The sequence below is a fragment of the Mytilus galloprovincialis genome, chromosome 9 (genome assembly GCF_965363235.1).
Source record: "Mytilus galloprovincialis chromosome 9, xbMytGall1.hap1.1, whole genome shotgun sequence".
NCBI classification, from domain to species: domain Eukaryota; kingdom Metazoa; phylum Mollusca; class Bivalvia; order Mytilida; family Mytilidae; genus Mytilus; species Mytilus galloprovincialis.
In genome coordinates, this window is record NC_134846.1 from 36,661,033 (window position 1) to 36,677,293 (window position 16,261).

The following is a 16,261-nucleotide window of genomic DNA, read 5'->3' on the forward strand; positions in this document are numbered from 1 at the left end:
TAAAACCTTAAAACAGCGTAAACAGTTTGGCGATATTCCAGACCGTATGAGTATTTGGACCGTACGCGTACGGTCTGGACCGTATGCGTACTTTTTCAAAATACGCATACGGTCGGGCCGTACGCGTACGGCCTGACTAATATTAAGAAGTTGGTCAGGTTTATTACATACAAATGTATATATAACAAGTATCAAAATAACTTCTATCTCAAATTAATATAAAAATTTCAATTATAGTAATTGAAATAAAAACTTAATATTTTAAATTAAAAAAAATCACGCTTATTTAATCTGTTAATCTCCTGTATTAAACATGTCAGTAATTCATTAATTTCAGCCAAGTATGCTCATTGAAATTCTCGGAAGTAAACATAATGTGGGAGGACAATTGTTGAAGAATATTTAGGAACTTTACAAAAAAATGCATATGCAAAGGAACATGCATGAAAATGTAAAAAAAATATGACGTTCCTTGTGGAAGCAAGTGTCACCTTGGGCCAGAGTAACACAGAAGGATTCACGGATATAAAATCAAACAAATATTCAATTTCAATTGTTCGCTTATTCACTTTATCCATCTTATTGTAATAATAACAATTTGTATAACTAATAATAAGGATTTTGATAAATATTTGTTTGAATTTAACCCATATGATCCCAAAACATGTATGGTCAGCTGGACCGTACGCGTATGGTCGGACGGTCCGACCGTACGAGTATACGTATACGGTCCGGACCGTACGCGTACGGTCCAAATACTCATACGGTCTGGAACAGCAACAAACTCCTTCCCAATGAGGAATATCCCTTAAATGAGGAACTGTCCCTCAGACAAGGGGTTATTTTGCTGTTTTTATAAGAAAAATAATTACTCTTATTTTTTACTCTTATTTTTTTAACGGAAAAAATAAAGAAATTCATTATATTTGGTGAACTTTTCCAAAAGAGAGATCCTCAAAAAAATAAATAAAGATTCAAATTAATTATTATTCCAAAAAACCTTGACATGTTGTGACAATATCATACCAGATAGACGTACTGTTTTTATGGCAAAGTTTCTACAAATAATAAAACTATGTGCCCTTTTGTGCTTAGAGATGGTTCAAAAAATAATTTATTAATTGATTTCTTACTCTAATAAAATGGCTAGCCATTACATTTAGGGGTTGCCCCTCATTTGAGGGGTTGTTCCTAAACTGATATTAATAAAAAAAAAAATAAATGAAACAAAATGATTTGAAGGAGCTATATGTCCAAAAGGGACCAAAAAAAGTTTTATTTATTATAAAAATTGTAGCCTTTCATTTATCATGAGAATTTAGGTAAGAGAGATATCGTTTTTGTTTTCGAGACTTGTGCTCTCGATAGCTACACTTATCCCTTTGTAACATTAGATCAATTTTAAATCTAATTTTGGATGAGTTGAGGGTTTTATTATACCTAACATCGCTGATAATAACGATGTTTGTGTCAACTGTATTAGATATAAGTGTGGACACCAAGGAGTAGATTATATATGCACTTTACTTAAAAGAATGTAGCATTAATTATAAATATCTGGAAGTGTAACCTTATCGATTTGACGTAATACATGTACGTCAGTTGCTCTTTAACGTTAAAGGAAAATTTGACAACAATTCATAAACAAAACATTACCTTGGATTAGAGGTGTACATCATTTCAAAGTACTTTTACCTAATGTCCATTATGAATTGAACTACATTACAACTACAAAGAACAGAGAAGATACCAAGCTGACATTCAAAACTTATAAATCGCTTAAAACAGCAAAAAAAAAAAACAAAAACACGAAAATATACGAAAATACAAACAATTCCTTAAAGCACTACACAGAAAGATTGAGAATCGATATCCGTTTTAAGGCAAAAACTCATACGAAAGATAAAAACAAACATATTCACAACAGAAGTGCCGTAGAAATATTTCTCTCAATCATGTATGACTGAATGTTTCTCAATTTTGTACAGTGAATCGAGTAGTGATTTCGATAAGGTTAGATTACCACAACCGTCATGATCTCTGCCATTTGACCAACTTGAAAGGCGCAACAATTTTAAAAGACTTCACTATAATATCATCATATAAAGTTTGAATGCATTTGGTTGAGAAAATAAGAAATTAAAATATCAATCATATAAAAAAAATTGACAGTCATTTTGTTTTTCGCCCAATTGGAACTTATTTCAATTATCTCAACCATTCTTCTAGACATTATGCTATTTTTTTTTATGATATATGAATTTTAAACATATGCAATGAATGCGTCTTTACCAGTACGAAAACAGTGGCCGTCGCTGAGTAACAGTCCGTTAATATAAGTATTGATACACTTGTAAATAAGTGTTTACACCAAAGAGCAGATAATATGCACTTTACTTACAATACAAAAATAAGGCTAGTTTATTCTTTTAAAATATACAGAAGTGTCATCTAATCGTTCTGACGTAATACATGAACTTTGGTTGCTGTTGAACATCAAAGATATAATTGACAAGTAGATACATTGATATGACACAGTGTCTGTAAATTGTGTCTTTTAAGGATAATTTAGTTTGTATCAAGTAGATATGTTGATAGGATACAGTGTGTGTAAATTGTGTCTTTTAAGGATAATTGAGTTTGTATCAAGTAGATACATTGATATGACACAGTGTCTGTAAATTGTGTCTTTTAAGGATATTTTAGTTTGTATCAAGTAGATACATTGATATGACACAGTGTCTGTAAATTGTGTCTTTTAAGGATAATTTAGTTTGTATCAAGTAGATACATTGATAGGACACAGTGTCTGTAAATTGTGTCGTTTAAGGATAATTTAGTTTGTATCAAGTAGATACATTGATATGACACAGTGTCTGTAAATTGTGTCTGATAAGGATAATTTAGTTTGTATCAAGTAGATACATTGATAGGACAAAGTGTCTGTAAATTGTGTCTTTTAAGGATAATTTAGTTTGTATCTAGTAGATACATTGATATGAAACAGTGTCTGTAAATTATGTCTTTTAAGGATAATTTAGTTTGTATCAAGTAGATACATTGTTAGGAAACAGTGTCTGTAAATTGTGTCTTATGAGAATAATTTAGTTTGTATCAAGTAGATACATTGATAGGACAAAGTGTCTGTAAATTGTGTCTTTTAAGGTTAATTTAGTGTGTATCAAGTAGATACATTGATAAGACACAGTGTCTGTAAATTGTGTCGTTTAAGGATGATTTAGTTTGTATCAAGTAGATACATTGATAGGACACAGTGTCTGTAAATTGTGTATTTTAAGGATAATTTAGTTTGTATCAAGTAGATACATCGATAGGACACAGTGTCTGTAAATTGTGTATTTTAAGGATAATTTAGTTTGTATCAAGTAGATACATTGATAGGACACAGTGTCTGTAAATTGTTCCTTTTTAGTATTTTTGATTTGTATCAAGTAGATACATCAGAAACATAGTGTACATGTCTAGTGGCTTTCGAAGCGTTCCGTAAATTGTATAATTATGATATCATTTGGCCACCACTTTTAGAATCACTTAAGGCATTTTTATTGCATGCAACTATATTTATTGCTTATATGTCACTTGAAACAAATTAAATGGGTTTATAGGACAGCTAACTGTTATCCGTAAAGAAAGATCACGTTGCAAAATTTTGCTATTATTGTTATCCCATTCTCAAAAACGGATCAATGTTGTCATGGTACATGTATAGAAATAACAGAAACTAAACTAGAATATTGTCTAATTTATTTGTTAAAAATATGAAACGCAAAGACCAAAGGTTAAAGTCCCCTTATTCTCTGACTTTGGTGACAAGTACCAGTGTTCATGTGTTCTAAGTTTTAAAAGTTTGAATACATGTAGGAATAATGGATTCAGTTTCATTTTGAATCGGAGATATGGTAAAAACCAATAAGCATGAATAAAGCAGCCACAAGAATGTACACCTTTGCGGCTTAGCTATATATACAATTGGGAGGTTGTTACATAAAATAGCCTGAAATATATAATAAGCCCGATATATTCACATCTGACGGCGTTACTTTATCTCATGTGGGCAATTGTTTTTTTTTCTTCTTATTTCATTACAAGGTAATTTAAATATAAATATATGTGTGTGGTCATTTAAAAGTACGGTCACGGCGGGTGTGTTGTGTCGCTACCGCATTTGTGGCGGTGGTCGAACTCAGTGTCCAATAACTCTTGGCATAGCCACTGAATTCGACCATGTGGCAAAAATAGCGACACAACATCTACAAATATATTATGCTTCTTATAATGGAATTATGTATCCGCTGAGCTTCTGTTTCCCAGGGCCAGCATCCGATATATTTTGGAAGCAATAATGTTAATAAGGATATTATATTGATATATAAGGAAATGACATTATAAGGAATAACAATAAGGTGGAAATAAGGAATAAGAATAATGTGGAAATAAGGAATAAGGAATGGACAATAATGTGGAAATAAGGAATAAGGAATGGACAATAATGTAGAAATAAGGAATAAGGAATGGACTATAAGGTTTAATTATATATACTAGGGACTTGCCAATTATGTTTCTCGGCAGTCCCATTCTTTGTCAAGCCGTGGCCGTACAATTTTGTACTTTTGCCAAATAAAATATTTCTTACTTTATATATTTGTATGTCATTTGGCCCCACGTTGTCTCAGATAATAAGATTTATTCCTATGAAGAATAAATCCGGTTATCGGAGGAAAGTGGGCTTACGTTTTGGGAGTTGTCCCGCTTTGAACACGTGGTGGAACTTGTTATGTATTATGAGTCACGTTAATTATTTTAACCTTGATAACTGTGACGTCATCATTCTTTCTTTACCACGTACGATACAGCAGAGGGAAGACGCAAAAAAATTGGGTTCCGTATGAATTAACTAATGTTTGTTTCAAAAGTTACCCACCCACCCACCACTTAGATAAAAGACATACTCCTAAAATGTAGTTAATATACATGTGTTAAATGTTATATTATGTTATATCATGTTGTTCGTTTTTCTGCTGTTTTTGTTCTATTTTTCAGGTTGAAATGACTGGTAGCTTATTCCGATTGTAATCCCAATCCTTCGTCACGGCTTCAGACAAAGACTCCGACCATTGTAATCCCAATCCTTCGTCACGGCTTCAGACAAAGACTCCGACCATTGTAATCCCAATCCTTCGTCACGGCTTCAGACAAAGACTCCGACCATTTAATGGCGAAAATAGCGACACAACATCTACAAATATATTATGCTTCTTATAATGGAATTATGTATCCGCTGAGCTTCTGTTTCCCAGGGCCAGCATCCGATATATTTTGGAAGCAATAATGTTAATAAGGATATTATATTGATATATAAGGAAATGACATTATAAGGAATAACAATAAGGTGGAAATAAGGAATAAGAATAATGTGGAAATAAGGAATAAGGAATGGACAATAATGTGGAAATAAGGAATAAGGAATGGACAATAATGTAGAAATAAGGAATAAGGAATGGACTATAAGGTTTAATTATATATACTAGGGACTTGCCAATTATGTTTCTCGGCAGTCCCATTCTTTGTCAAGCCGTGGCCGTACAATTTTGTACTTTTGCCAAATAAAATATTTCTTACTTTATATATTTGTATGTCATTTGGCCCCACGTTGTCTCAGATAATTATAAATATCTGGAAGTGTAACCTTATCGATTTGACGTAATACATGTACGTCAGTTGCTCTTTAACGTTAAAGGAAAATTTGACAACAATTCATAAACAAAACATTACCTTGGATTAGAGGTGTACATCATTTCAAAGTACTTTTACCTAATGTCCATTATGAATTGAACTACATTACAACTACAAAGAACAGAGAAGATACCAAGCTGACATTCAAAACTTATAAATCGCTTAAAACAGCAAAAAAAAAAAACAAAAACACGAAAATATACGAAAATACAAACAATTCCTTAAAGCACTACACAGAAAGATTGAGAATCGATATCCGTTTTAAGGCAAAAACTCATACGAAAGATAAAAACAAACATATTCACAACAGAAGTGCCGTAGAAATATTTCTCTCAATCATGTATGACTGAATGTTTCTCAATTTTGTACAGTGAATCGAGTAGTGATTTCGATAAGGTTAGATTACCACAACCGTCATGATCTCTGCCATTTGACCAACTTGAAAGGCGCAACAATTTTAAAAGACTTCACTATAATATCATCATATAAAGTTTGAATGCATTTGGTTGAGAAAATAAGAAATTAAAATATCAATCATATAAAAAAAATTGACAGTCATTTTGTTTTTCGCCCAATTGGAACTTATTTCAATTATCTCAACCATTCTTCTAGACATTATGCTATTTTTTTTTATGATATATGAATTTTAAACATATGCAATGAATGCGTCTTTACCAGTACGAAAACAGTGGCCGTCGCTGAGTAACAGTCCGTTAATATAAGTATTGATACACTTGTAAATAAGTGTTTACACCAAAGAGCAGATAATATGCACTTTACTTACAATACAAAAATAAGGCTAGTTTATTCTTTTAAAATATACAGAAGTGTCATCTAATCGTTCTGACGTAATACATGAACTTTGGTTGCTGTTGAACATCAAAGATATAATTGACAAAATTTGACAAGAATTCATATACATGGAATTACCCTGGTTTTGATCTGTATATTACATCAACGTACTTTAACCTAATGATTTTCTCGTCTTAAAAGTGACCCAAATAAAACCAGAAGAGAGAAGACACAAAGGGTACATTACACACTTATATAAGATGAAGTAAACTGCACGTCAAAGCAAAAAGGAAAAACGACGTCACAAACAAGTTCTCAAAACACTACACAGAAATTTTTAAAAAGATTGAGAACACGAACCCCACAAAACCGTGAATCAACACAGGTGCTGCGCGCTCGGGGAGGATAAGCAGATCCTGTTCCTCATGTGGCACCACTTATGTTTCATAGGTAAGTACTAATTCGGTGATGTCACAAATGAGAAAAAAAGGACGGGTTGTGGCTAAAAAAGATAATGACAAACAACAGCACACAAAACACATCGAAGAAAACTAAAAACTGATCACTATGTTTACAGTTGACACTAACAATGTTCAATTGGTCTCCAAATACAGGCCAAATGTAACGAAATTAGTAGATCTTATTAAAAATGACCTTGAACTTTTTAAAAATTGTGTATTTTACAAGAGGGTTTGGATGGGGTTAAATGATTAGAGAATAATGCCCTTAAAAAATGAAGATAAGAGAATAATGGGCAAAAAAAATAAAGATTAGAGAAATGCGTGGTCTAAAAATATAATGAATATTGAATGATTAATAAAAGAAAACGCTAAAAATTAACTGTTAACAGAATTTTCCCTTCTTAAAATTTAAAGAAAATTATCAAAATTATCATTGTAAAAATATGATAAAAGTGAAAACCTTTTTTGGTTTCGTGATAACAGACTATAGGATTCAGTCAATGTGAACTGGTTTCCGATACTTCTACTCGGACTTTTAATTCAGTGGCGGATCCAGAGGGGGCGTAGAGGGCGTACTCGGATTTTTAAATATTTTTTTAAAAATGATTAATCAGACTAGACTTCGTGAACATGGTAAACTTTGCCATTTTCCGTGTACTACTATTTAATTTTTATACAATTCTTGACTTATAAAAATATTTTTCGCTGGAATTTACTGATTATCAAAGTCATGTGATTCGATATGGTGGAGTTGACCTGCAGTGCGTCGAATAAAACGTCTCTCAGTCATTTTGAAATTCAAATTACAATAACACATTGCATAGGCTGACGATGACAATCATGACACCTTCAAAGCGACACAGGATTTAGCAAGAACATATTGACTTCTATTTCAAAGTACGAACCATTTGATTTGAGGAGACAAGACCAGACTGCAACCTGCCCGCTGGGTGTGGTCTTTGTGTCTTCATTTGTCGGCCGGCATTCATAAATACGTTGTCATTTTAGACTCATTCTTAGCCTTTGATTGATTTGGAACCGCCTACTTTCCTTAATGTTGTTGGGTGAAACATATCAACCAAACATTTGGATAAAAATTACTTGTTTGTCTTTTTTAACTCGTGTCTGTCGTATTTCAAATTCAATCGAATAGCCCAGCGTATATCTTGTTAACAACAAGAGCTCTGTGAGGTTATTCTAACTTACAAAATGTAACTTACAACAAACGTGCGAGAATTTTCCATGCCTATGTTTTACTGACAAATCACACATTAAATGTATCAGTACATTAGCTCTTGGATCCAAACTATCATTTAATGTAGAAGTTAATAGGGAGATACAGCATCTAAAATGTCCAACCCTTACACCTTACCAGCAACTACAAAATATGCATGCCCCACGCCAGGAACCGCTTAAAAAAGTGCACATTTCACTTATTTTATGTTTTTAGTTCTAAAAAGGGGCCAAAACATTTTTTGCCTTGCCCCGCTCGGCGATCTTTACAAACTACGGCCCCTCTTTCAATAAACCTGAATCCGCCCCTGTTTATAGCTGACTATGCGGTTGGCTTTTGCTCATAGTTGAATGTCGTACAGTGACCTATAGTTGTTAATTTCTGTGTCATTTGGTCTCTGAAGAGTTGTCTCATTGGCAATTACACCACATCTTCTTATATGTAGTCAAAATCACTGGAAAGAACTGATGAAAACTTGTACTTGTTACTTCAAGGACCTAGCACTTTAATCATGCAGAACAATACACATCAACACGTCATTGTTGAGAAAAGCCTTGCAGTTGTTTGGAATTCACCGTTCTCAATTCATTTAAAAGAATGTTTTTTTTACCTTTTTTTTTTAAAGATTAAAGAAAACTGGGGAATAATGCGTAAAAAATCACTTTTAAAGAATAGACTTATTTTTTGAAGATTAGAGAAAAAAGGGGTGAAAATTAAATGTTTACAGAATAACAGACCCCCCCATTCAGACCCTCTTACAACCTGATCACAAACATTTATACGATAAACAAATTTGAACATATAAAGTTCATGCAGGACATGACCAGTTCAGACACAATGACCGCCATGGAGTAGCAGATTAATAAAAGTATCACACTCATTTGTTTATATCAAAGGTTAATATCGTAATACTAGTATATAATTGAAAGGTGCCAAAAGATAACGGAATGGCAAAAGCCGTCTAGGAACCCTTTTCCTTTGAACATTTCAATCTTAAATTTTAAGTGAAAAATTAACTTGTATCTTCTAGTACAATATTTCCAAACAATAGAAATATTATGAACTCGAGATGAAACGGAAGTAATTCTTACCTGTTCGGCATAATTCGGTTCCATAAACGACCTTAAAGAATAGTTGACGAAAAGTTCCTCTTATCAATATTGTACGAGACTATTTGTCATGGCCGTTTGTGTTTACACAAAGAAAATTATATTGTGGCAGTTATAAATGATAATAAGCTTGTATTTTCCAGTTGAAAGCAGACTTGTAATGCTATTATTTATTGGTTATTAGCCTGAATCTCAGAATTATAAACCTTTCTTTCAGACACGCAAACTTAAAATTAGAGCAAGAAAGTTTTATTCATAATTTTAGCCCCAGCATTATTCATCCGGCTAGCCGGACAAATAGCCTCAGTACTATTTGTCCGGTTAGCCGGACAAATATCAACTGCCTTTGAAGTATGGAGGTTTTATTCATGGTTCTCGCTTTTTAGAGTATTGAAGTTTTATTCATAGTTTTAGCTATTTATGATTATTTGGAAAAGTATTGTGTTGAGAATAGAAAATGTTTGGATCTCGTTTCATATAATTGTATGAATTTCAAGATTATGTATACGTCACAAATATACGTCACTGTTTGTGGTGTGCTGTACTGTTATTAAAATAAGATGTCCAATGTTATTCTGCGGTTTATATGTTGAAATTTACTACTGCATTATTTATTTGTGCTGAGTGTAATTGCGTATTCCTGTCACGTAGTTTTGTCATTTTAGCGATATTTTTTATTTTTTTTTTTAAATACGCGGGAGGTTTGGCTAGCAATAAAACCAGGTTCAACCCACCATTGTGTTCTTAAAATGTCTTGTGTTAAGTCAGAAATATGGAAGTTGTTATCATATATATAGCCCGTATCTATGTATGTTGGTGTTTGTTTTTGTTATAGTTGACGTAATTCCCTCCGTCCGGATTTATATCGTTTGAACAGCGGTATACTTCTGTTGCCTTTATTTAGTAATTTAGAGTATGGCAATTGTATTCATAGTTGTAGCTATTTTGTCCTACATTTTGTACTTCAGTACTTCATTGAAATATAAAATAAATTGATTTCTCAACTTCTTAATTGGCAGCCTCCTGTGTCTCCTTTGGCAGAAGTACAGCCTTGATGTTTGGTTGAGCCATAGTGTTTCTTCAACTCTTTATTCATCGTTTCTTCCGGTCAAATGGAAATGACCGAGGATTATTCCGTTAGCAATCCTGGACTATGCAGTAAAATAACTGGTTAAACTTTGAATAAATGTCAAAACAATGACATGCTTCCTTTTACTTAAACATACTTATTTTGTATAAAATACCCCAAAAAATCACTCGGTGTACTTTCTGCAGTTAAAAAATTGTTGGTTGGACAATATCCTAAATCTGTACATCTTATGCTGTATTATATATATTTTTTTAATTAAAATCTTTTTACAGATTGTTTTCTCTTTTTTTAGACTGTGACCTTCATTATTTTCTAATCGTGATATGTTTTCTAGAATTCTCTATTGGCTATCTTTAAAATTAATTATCTTCTATCAAATAAACTCTTTCAAAATAATCTTATAGTGCCAAACTATATATTCACATAATTTGTCAAATGTTCAAGAAAATAAAAACAAGCTATGAATAAATTTTCTCATTTTATTAACCATTAAATTGTTTTAGGCAAATAAGTATGACATAAAATAGAAATAGTTGATTAAAATACATCAGATAACTTGGCATACAGTTTTGTCTGGTGGCCATTTGAGAGAAAGGCTACTGTAAATTTCTTACTCGAAAAAAGAAAGACAACCCAAAAATATAACATACGATTGACCGAGGGATTTAAAAACTATTTATTATTATGACCTCCTTTCCCTCTAGAAAACTAACCCAGGCAAATATGTTAATTTTCTTGTAGACTTCAGATTAGCTTCTGTGTTTTCTTATTTCAAGGGTGGGTCAAACCAGCAGTAAAATCCTTGTCAAAGTGGGGAGTCCGTTTTGTTGCGCGGGATGTATAAATACGCAGCCACGTCCTACCAGAATGGGGATATTAAATCTGATGGCTCGTATATAGAGAGTGCTATGCATGCTCTCTGTACGTTAAGAGCCTTTGTAACAGCACTTTGGTAGATCCTTATGTGGCCTCTAACAAAGCTAAAGGTCGACTTTCTATTTCAGGACCTACCTCCCGTATTAATGCTTGAACATGCATGAAATATTTGCCATTGGACGTTAAGCAAATATCAATCAATAATTTGCGTTTTCTTTCGACTTTGCTACTTACACAATGATACTCTCAAGTCACACAATCACTAGGTTTATTTCGTATACTTCTTTTGAAGAATTTACCTTAAGAAGATAAATTCCAAGCCAAAGCTTAGCTTACCAGAGAGTTTGTGGGTTGCTTTTAAATCAATTTGTTTTATGCATTTTGGCGAACATTATATCGCGCACAATGACCTCAATATGATACGTTTGTATCTCTATTATAACACTACATTGGTTCTCTCCTTGTGTGTGTCGTTACAGTTCCTCTAATTGGATGCTTGTTAAGCTAAAAGTAAATACACATGCATTTAAATGATTATATATAGTTTCTGGCTTGCCAGTTCGTTTAAGCAATACATCATGTCATCTAGTTATTAGGATTCGAAAAAAGGCGAATTGTGCCCGTTTGAAAAAACAAATTGTCGCTATACTGTTATCATTCAATTAGCTTCGGCAATAGATGTAATGATTAAGCATCATGTTAAGCATTGAGAAAAAAATGTTGCCTCCATGCATGTGTTGTTTATATTTGAGTTCCGTAAATTTTCTATTTTAGAGCAGCAGATATTTTTTAAAAGTGCAAAAATTATACCATATTGATATAAGTTCGCAGTAATATATCCTTAAACTTGACTTTCCGCTGTTTAGATGTTGCTCCCTCACTAAATAGTTCAAAATTTGGTTACTATGTTGAACGCATCTATCCAATCAAACTTGAAATACAGGTAGGTCTGCCTCATATCTGATTTTCTTCTAGAAATCAACAATAAGGGTCGGATGAAAACAAAACCTTACGACAAAAGAGATAATTTCAACTTCCCATTGTGAACTTTCCATTTCCACAGTGTGGAAATGGATCTGTACGGTTTTTCTAATAATTTGGTCATTCGGGAGACTGTCAAGCGGGGCTCCGACATTCGCAAAATAGCGCGATGATAAGTTGCTTGATGAAAACTTTGATGAACTTTTATGTTACTATATAACGTTTCTACTTCAAGTTTTGGTAGCTAAAACATTCTTTATGTTAATATGAACCAATAAAATAATAGGAAAGATATATGCATCCAAACGTTTTCCTTAGAATGGTGGAGCTCCGTGTAAAACGATCAAAATTGTCACACAGCAGCGATCAAAAATGTCAAATAAACATCGAAAAATCAATGGTTGCTGCCAGAATTTTCACATGTACCTTTTTTGATACATAGTCTTACCTGTCTAAAAGTTTCAAAGCCATTGTCCCAGTAGAAATCCAAATACATTGCATATTCATTTTGTCCATGTCGGATATTTTTATTGACTGTACAATCGCTTGCAAGTTTACTGTACAATGACTCGGAACCTTCCTGTACCATCACTTGGAGCTTTTCTATTTATCGTTTTGCCAACTAGACTACTCCGAAAGGAGTTTAATCTTGTTATGATATTGTAATTATGTTATATAAATGATATTGTAATTATTGTATTTATTTATGTTGGCCTGATTTGTATTGTGTGGCCTGATAGTTGTTTACAGAATAATTTTAGAATTGTGCAGTTTAGAAATCTCTGGAACAATTACAGAACGATTGGAACTTTCCAGAATGATCCTAATAAAAGATGCATTATATAAACTTCTACATTTTACTAGAAACTTCTGTTGTAACTTTCCAGGATGTTCCATTATAGACTGTTCTAGAATCTTCCATGACAAATATATATATATACAGACACTAAAGTTAAACTCACGCTAGGACTTACTCTTACACTTGGACTTAGACATTGATAGACATTAATATTCATAGCATTTGGATTGACACTTTTATTCTACAAACAACATCATACTGGATTGTGACCGTAGTAGTGAACGTAATATTCAGATTGGATTCCGAAAGATATCCGGATACAGATAAAGATAAAAGATTGGACTCATATTTTGACAGTTAAGTTAACAGTAATATTTGTGTAATACTTCTTGTAAACTTTTGTATAATAAATCTTGTTAAATTTTACTATTGATTTGTGTCTTTTGTTGGCTACAATTTAAAGGCGATTTCTGGCCGTAACAGAAATTGGGGGCTCGTCCGGGATAACGAGAATATCTTATTCAAAATTTATTCAGTATTTTTATTATAACTAGCCAACAAAATTCTACAAAATGGCATTTGATGCCGGTAAATTTTTGAAAACGCCAGACCTGGAGAGTTTTGATAATTTAAAGAAAGACGAATTAGTGTTGCTTGCTAAACATCTGCAATTAGTTTTTAAAGTATCTATGAGAAAACAAATTATAAAAAATTTGGTTATAGACAAATTAGTTGACGCAGAAATTTTAGGTGAAGAGGCTCTTGAACTTAAGGTTGAACATGTTGATGCCTTTAAATTAAAACAGCTTGAATTAGAACATGAATTTAAATTAAAACAAGCAGAACTGGAAATGAAGGAAAGATTAGAAATGGAAAAAAAAAGAAAAAGAAGATGAATTTAAACTAAAAGAACTGGAAATGAAGGAAAGGTTGGAGATGGAGAAAAAACAAGATGAACTTAAATTAAAACAGGCAGAACTGGAAATGAGGGAAAGGCTAGAGATTGAGAAAATGAAAACTGAAATGGTCAAAGAAGAAAGCAACACTAAAGTCCAGTCGAAATCAGAAAATTTTGATGCAGCAAAAAACATACGTTTGGTTCCCAAATTTTGTGAAAAAACAGTTGATAAATATTTTCCACAGTTTGAGAAAATTGCTAATAATTTGAAATGGCCAATGTCGTATTGGACTACGATGCTACAAAGTGTTTTAGAGGGTAAGGCCGCTGAAATATACTCCGCACTTCCATCAGAAAAAAGTTCCGATTATGACACAGTAAAACAGGAAGTTTTGAAAGCTTATGAGCTAGTACCAGAAGCATATAGACAGAAATTTAGATCTTATAAAAAGTTTGATTCGCAAACCTATGTGGAATTTGCTCGGGAAAAAGAAGATCTATTTGATAAATGGCTTACTTCAAAGAAAACAGATAACAATTTTGATAACCTAAGACAATTGATGTTATTAGAAGAGTTCAAACAATGTGTTCATTTAGACTTAAAAACACATTTAGACGACAAAACTGTTGGGACAATACATGATGCAGCTGTGATTTCAGATAATTATACCCTTTCACATAAAAGAAGTTTCAAGGGTCAAAATGTTAATACTTCAAGTGGAAATTACAAAAATCAAAGCACTGAGCGTACTGATAGTAAGCCTGTTGCACAGAATAAGAGTCAGTCCAGTTATAATATGTCTAGTCCAAAATTTGATACTTTTGAGAAGAAGTCACTGATTTGTGCTTATTGTAAGAAAAATGGTCACCTGATGGCTGATTGTTTTAGACTCCAGAAGAAGAATGAACGAGATAATAAGCCGAAGTCCAGTGCTTGTACGATACCTTATATTACCAGTACGTTGGAATGTCCTGCGAGTCAGGTTTTTAAGTCCAGTTTTTGTGATTACATGGAGGAATATAAACCCTTTATGTCTGATGGGTTTATTTCTATTGTTGATGATACCACTCTTCAGCCTATTAAGATTTTACGGGACACTGGTGCTTCTCAGTCTTTATTGTTAGAAGGTGTGTTGCCTTTGTCCGAGAAGACTTCTGTTGGTGCCTCCGTTTTGTTACAAGGTGTAGAGTTAGGTTGTATAGATGTTCCTCTCCATCGTATTTATCTGAAGTCAGATTTGATAACTGGACCAGTTATTGTGGGTGTTCGTCCTAACCTCCCTGTTGAGGGTGTTACATTATTGCTAGGAAATGATCTAGCTAGGAACAAAGTGGTTGCAGAACCAATTGTTACCAATGAACCGGTGGTGGATGTTAAATCATCTGAAGATGATTCTGAATTCTATCCAGCTTGTGTTGTCACTAGAGCGATGGCTAGAAAACAACAAGATGAGGATTTGCAAGAAACCCAGTTTGATTACATGGACCTTTCTGACACTTTCCTAGCCGACATTGAAGGTCCTGGTAGCTCAGAAAAGGTCATAATAAGACCACCTAGTGTTAACAAGAATGTTATTATGCCATGGCCAAACGTAAACAGCCATTCATTAGACCGAAAGAATTTATTCGAAGAACAACATAAAGACCCTGAGGTTCTTCAGCTCAACCAGCGGGTTCAACCACAGGAGGAAGCAGACAAAGTGGTCGAATGCTATTACCATCAGGACGGCATTTTAATGAGGAAGTGGAGGCCTCCTGATGCTACCCCAGAGGAGGAATGGAGAGTGGTGTACCAAGTGGTGGTGCCTAAAGTTTATAGGCAAGAAATTATTGGTCTTGCCCATGACACCCCCTTGGCTGGACACTTAGGTATAAGGAAGACTTGCCTTAAGATCTTGCAGCATTTCTACTGGCCCAAACTTCGAAATGATGTCGCAGAATACTGCAAATCATGCCATATATGCCAGGTTGTTGGTAAGCCTAACCAGAAAATACCACCAGCACCACTTCTGCCTATTCCAGCCTTTGACGAACCTTTCAGCAGAATTCTAATTGACTGCGTTGGACCTTTACCAAAGACCAAAACTGGAAATGCGTATTTATTGACAATCATGTGTACATCCACTCGCTTTCCTGAGGCTATTCCGTTAAGAAATATCAAGACACCTACTATTGTCAAAGCACTTATCAAATTTTTCACATTAGTAGGACTTCCTAAGTCTATACAGTCCGACCAGGGATCAAATTTCATGTCAGGTTTATTTCGG

The 16,261-nt window shown here is 33.4% G+C and overlaps 1 protein-coding gene across 1 annotated transcript in view; it reads right to left on the reverse strand.

The window, feature by feature from the left end:
• LOC143046775 (neuropeptide FF receptor 2-like) overlaps nucleotides 1-9,434 on the reverse strand; it is a 40,770-nt gene extending 31,336 nt beyond the window's left edge. Inside the window, exon 1 of the mRNA XM_076219851.1 lies at nucleotides 9,333-9,434. The gene's annotated coding sequence lies outside the window, so the exon portion shown is untranslated. The remainder of the gene's footprint in view (nucleotides 1-9,332) is intronic.
• Nucleotides 9,435-16,261: the final 6,827 nt, after the last annotated feature.